Below are 5,977 nucleotides of genomic sequence, written 5' to 3' on the forward strand. Positions count from 1 at the left end.
GCTCTTACCCACTGAGCCACCTCACCAGCCCGAATATTTATTCTTAATGTGCTAGAATCTCCGTGTCTATGTTCTGTGTTACTTGAATTGAATGATATGTGTTTAACCACCCTTGCACTTCTGGGATGAAACCAACTTGATCCTCATAGGGTCTTTTTTGATTTCTTAACTCAGTTTGGAAATATTTTGTGAAGTTTTACAAACATGTTCACTGGAGAAATTTTCTCTTGTATTCTGTTTTGCGGTTTGTGCTTATCTGGTTTGGACATGAGGAGAAAATTGTGTAGAATATTTGACAATGACTCTTCACTTTCTGTTTAGTAGAGCAGTTGGAGGAGCACTAGACTTCAGTCTTCTCTAAAACGCTGGTGTTTGTTATTTGGAGGACTAGTGCATAAGTAGCCCGTGATGGCAATTCAATTTCATTGTTCATTATGACTCTGAGCAAATTGTTCATAACCTCTTGATTTAACTTTAGTACTTTAGATATGCCTAGGAATTTGCCAATTTCTTCCAGATTTTTCAGGATTTCAAGGAATTTTCTAATAATCTTCTGGGTGATATTTCATCTGTTCAATGCTTTTTCATCTTTGGCTTTATTGAATTAAAGAATTGTGTTTTTATTAGTTTGGCTAAGTTTTGGTTGATCTTGTTTTGGAAAAAAGACAGCTGTTTATTTTGTTCATTCTTTGATTTATGCCATTTTATTGTTAATTAATTATTTTATTTGTTTGCATCCCAAATGCCTCCTCCATGGCCTCTTGCACAGTTCTTCCACCCCTTCACTTCTTCACTTCTGAGAGGGTGCCACCACCAGGTATCCCCTCATCCTGAACATCAAATCTTTATAGGATTAGGTACTTATTCTCCTACTGAGGCCAAACAAGACAGACCTCTGCTACATATGTGCCAGGGCCTCAGATCAGTCTGTGTATGGTCTTTAATTGGTGGCTCAGTCTCTAGGAGCTCTCAGAAATTCAGATTAGGTGACACTCTTGGGTTTTCTATGAGGTTGCCATCCCCTACAGTTCCTTTGATCCTACCCCTAACTCTTCCACAGGGCTCCTTGACCTCCATCTAATGCTTAGCTGTGAGTATCTGCATCTGTCTCAGTCAGCTGCAGGTAGAACCTCTCAGAGGATAGCCAAGCTAGGCTCCTGTCTGTAAGCACAACATATCATCAGTAATAGTGTCAGGATTTGCTGCCTGCCCATGGGATGGATCCCAAGTTGGGCCAGTCACTGGTCAGCCATTCCTTCAGTCTCTGCTCCATTTTTGTCCCTGCATTTCCTTTAGAAAGTAGAAGTTTTGGGTCAAAAGTTTTGAAGGTGGATTGGTGTCCCCATCCCTCAACTGGGGATCCTGTCTGACTACTGGAGGTGGTTTCTTCAGGTTCCATATCCCTACTTTGGGGCATTTTGACTAAGGTCACCCACATCTGAGTCCTTGGAGTTTCTCTCATCCCAGGTCTCTGGGACTTTGCAGAGTGCACCCACATCCAAAATCCATCAGAGGCAGATTTCCATTCATTCACCTGGCCCTCTGTGCCTCCTCACTGTCTCCCCCAATACCTGATTCTACCCAGTTTTCCTGTCCCATTCCCCTCTCCCACGCAGATCCTTCTTTCCCTTTGCTTCCCATGATTGCTTTGTTCCCCCTTCTAAGTGGGACTGAAGCATCCTCACTTGGGCCTTTTTCCCTGTTTAACTTCTTAGGGTCTGTGAGGTGTATCATGGGTATTCTGTACTTTGGGGCTAATATTCACTTACCAGTGAGAACATACCAGGCATGTGTCCCTTTGTGTCCAGGTTACCTCACTCAGGATGATATTTTCTAGTTCTATCCATTTGCCTGTAAAATTCACAATGTCCTTGACTTTTCATTGTGCAAATGAAACAACCACATTTTCTGTATCCCTTTTTCAGTTGAGGGACATCTAGATGAAGCAATAATGATAAAAAAAAACACATGATATTGGTACTAAGACAAATAGTCTGATCAATGGAACAGACTCAAATACACAGAAATAAATCCACATGCCTATAGGCACTTTATTTTTGACAAAGGAACCAAAACCATACAGTGGAAAAAAAAAAAAAAAAAAAAAGAAAGCACCTTCAACAAATGATGCTGGTCTAACTGGTGGTCTGCATGTAGAAGAATGTAAATACATACATATTTATCACTCTACATTAAAGCCCAAATTAAAATGGATAAAGAATCTCAACATAAAATCAGGTACACTGAATCTAATAGAAGAGAAAGTGAAAAATGACATTGAATGCATTGGCAAAGGGGCAATTTTCCTGAACAGAACACCAAATGGCTTAGGCTCTAAGATCAGCAATTGGTAAATGGAGCCTCTTGAAACTGAATAGCTTCTGTATGGAAAACAACACTGTCACTAGGACAACACAGCAGCCTACAGATTGGCAAAAGATCATAATTAACCCCCTATTTGACAGAGAGCTAATATCCAAACTATATAAAGAATTCAAGAACATAGACTGCAACAAACAAAATAACCCAATTAAAACCTGGGGTACAGAGCTAAACAAAGAAATCTCAATAAAGGAATCTAGAATGGCCAAGAATCAGACGCAGATACTTACATCCAACCATTCCCCGGAAGTTGGGGAAAACTTAGGGGAAGGTTTGAAGGAACTGAAGGGAATGGCAACCCTAGGAGGAAAAACAGCATCAACTAACCAGAACACTGAGAACTCCCAGAGACTGAACCACTAACCAAAGGGCATATATGGACTGGACCATGGCCCACAGCACATATATAATAGAGGAGTGCTGTGTCTGGCCTTAGTGGTAGAGGATGTGTCTTATCCTGTAGAGACTTGATGCCCCAGGGAAAGGGTATGGTTGGCATAGGTGAGGTGGGGGGAGTGGGGGAGTGAAGGGGTGGATGTGTGTGTGTGTGTGTGTGTGAGCACCCTCTCAGAGCCAAAGTGGAGGAGGATGGGGTGAAGAACTCTTGAGAGGGAGGACTAGGAAAGGGAGGCAACATTTGGAATGTAAATAAAGAAAATAATAATAATATAATAATAATAATAATAATAATAATAATAATAAAGAAATGTTCAAAACCTTAGTCATCAGGGAAATGCAAATCAAAATAACCCTGTGACTCAATCTTACACCAATCAGAATGTCTAAGATCAAAACCTCAAGTGGCAGCACATGCTGGCAAGAATGCACAGAAAGGGGAACACGGCTCCATTCCTGGTGGGACTGCAAACTGGTACAACCACTCCAGAAATCAATTTTCTGGTTCCTCAGAAATTGGAAATAGCTCTACTTAAAGACCCAGCTATACTGCTCCTGGGCATATACCCGTAAGATTCTCCACCATACCACAAGGGCACGTGTTCCACTATGTTCACAACAGCCTTATTTGTAATAGCCAGAAAATGTAAACTCAGATGTTCCTTTGATTTATTCTTTAGCTTCCCTTCACTTCACATCAAATCTACTGAGATTTTGATTCTTTATTTCCATCCAGTTTTTTTAGTTTATCATTCTTATTTTTCTAAGAATCTTTCTTCCTTTTATGAAACATGTTCTTCCTTTTTTTTGTGTGTGTGATCATTACTGCCATTTTCTTCCTGTATGTTTGATATTCTTTTACGTGTTTTTTGGTAACATTGGCTTAGTAGTGGTAAGTTAACTTGTGTTTGTCTTTCTTACTTTTCTATTGCTAATGTGACCTTTGTGGAGAAAATATTTGCAGAAGATACCATAGAAATCACTGACAGAACAGTCAAAGTAAATGCAAAAAGCAAAATGCCCCTAACCCAAAACATCCAGGAATTCCAGGACACAATGAGAAGACTGAATCCAAGGATAATAGGTATAGAAGAGGGTGAAGATTCCCAACTTAAAGGGCCAGTAATTATCTTCAACAAAATAATAGAAGAAAACTTCCCTAACCAAAAGAAAGAGAGGCCCATAAACATACAAGAAGCCTACAGGACTCCAAATAGACTGGACCAGAAAAGAAATTTATCCTGTCACAAAATAGTCAAAACACCAAATGCACTAAACAAAGAAAGAATATTAAAAGCAATAAGGAAAAAATGTCAATTAAAGGCAGACCTATCAAAATTACACCAGACTTCTCACCAGAGACTACGAAAGCTAGAAGATCCTGGGCAAATATCTGGCGCTGGGCATGGGGAAATAAAGGCCTGGGAAAGACCAGAGTCCTACCAGAGCTTGGGAAGACTGGACAGGCAGAAGCAGGAGCAGGACCCCACAGAACCACCACGGGATGGGCCTTGGGCTGTGTTAGGCCACCGAACCCCACTCCTAGGGGTGAGGAAGGCACAGTTTTGACTCTGACTCTCAGGTACCTCGGAAGCGCCAATTCTGGGGTCTCTGGGCCTCATGGAGGCCAGAAACGACAGGTTCTCAGTCTCAGACATCCCAGATGCCACTGAATGGCACAGAAGAGCTGAGAATAAAGTCGGGCCCGGGGGGGGGGGGGGCACGGGTGTGGGGAGCTCGGTCAGCCTCAGGGCTGAAGGGAGAAGGGGCAGTGGGAGAAGGCATTGGGTGGCTCCCGGGCAGGCAAGAGTCATTAGTCCGGTCTGGCAGCTGGAAATGCTGGGAGGGTTTTCTGTGGGAGACTAGATGTGGCTCTTTAGGGGAAGGCCTATTCCATCACTCCAGCATGGCAAAGTGTAGGTTAAAGGAGGCAGTCTGTGGTTTTAGAGCTTTATTATAGGAGAGAGAGAGAGAGAGAGAGAGAGAGAGAGAGAGAGAGAGAGAGAGAGAGAAAGGTAGAGAAGTAAAGACCAGCCATGGCCACGTGGAGAGAGAGGAAAAAGGAGGGGCAGAAGGATAGCAAGAGGTGAGGGCAAGAGAACAAGAGCTTGAGACAGACAAGAGAGAGAGATGAGGTGCCAAGCAGCTCCTTTTATAGTGGGCTGGGCTACCTTGCATTAGGCAGGTAACTGTGGGGAGGAGCATGTCTGGCTACTACCAGGTAACTATAGGGGTGGAGTCTGGACAGCCTACATGACTGATGGCCACAGAATTATGGAGCTGGAGCCTCATAATAGGAGCCTAGGTCTGGGAGCATGGCAAACAGGTCTTCTGTCCTTTGCAGATTCATCTGCTGGGTCTCCAGGGTTTAATTCTAGCTTGACCAGAAAGCAGGCTGCCTTTCACAGTCCCACAGCAGATGTCATACAGACTCTAAGAGAACATAAATGCCCAGGCTACTATACCCAGCAAAACTCTTAATTACCATAGATGGAGAAAAGAAAATATTCCATGACAAAACCAAATTTACACAATTATCTTTTCACAAATCCAGCCTTACAATGGATAATAGATGGAAAACACCAACACAAGGTGGGAAACTATACCCTAGAAAAAGCAGGAAAGTGATCTTTTAACAAACCCAAAAGAAGACAGCAACACAAACATAATCCACCCCAAACAACAAAAAATAACAGAAAGTAACAATCACTTTTCCTTAATATCACTTAATATGTAAATTAATATTACCAACATATCCTAATCGATTGAAATTCAAATATATGAGGAATTAGAAATTTGTTGGCTGTCACCCTGTGATCTCTCTAGTTTGGTAATTTGAGGAATAGGTTCAAGATTGTACAATCCATGTACACTTTCAGCTTGTTTGTATGTGACAGTGTCTTGCTGTGTACCACATAAGAAATCTTGAAATCATGTTTCTCCTATCTCAGTCTCTCTATTAGTAGGATTGTTTATTTGATGTTTTTACACTATTCTATGGTTTTCAGAACAGCTATTTCATAATTATCTATACGTGCCGCAGTCTAACCTATTGGATCTCCTATCTGTGGGGAACGAGTTTCTGGTTGCAGGTGAACAAGAATCGGCAAGGATTCACAGACAGACATGGACGAGAGAGAGAGAGAGAGAGAGAAAGAGAGAGAGAGAGAGAGAGAGAGAGAGAGAGAGAGAGAGAGAG

The sequence above is a fragment of the Mus pahari genome, chromosome 6 (assembly GCF_900095145.1).
Source record: "Mus pahari chromosome 6, PAHARI_EIJ_v1.1, whole genome shotgun sequence".
NCBI lineage: Eukaryota > Metazoa > Chordata > Mammalia > Rodentia > Muridae > Mus > Mus pahari.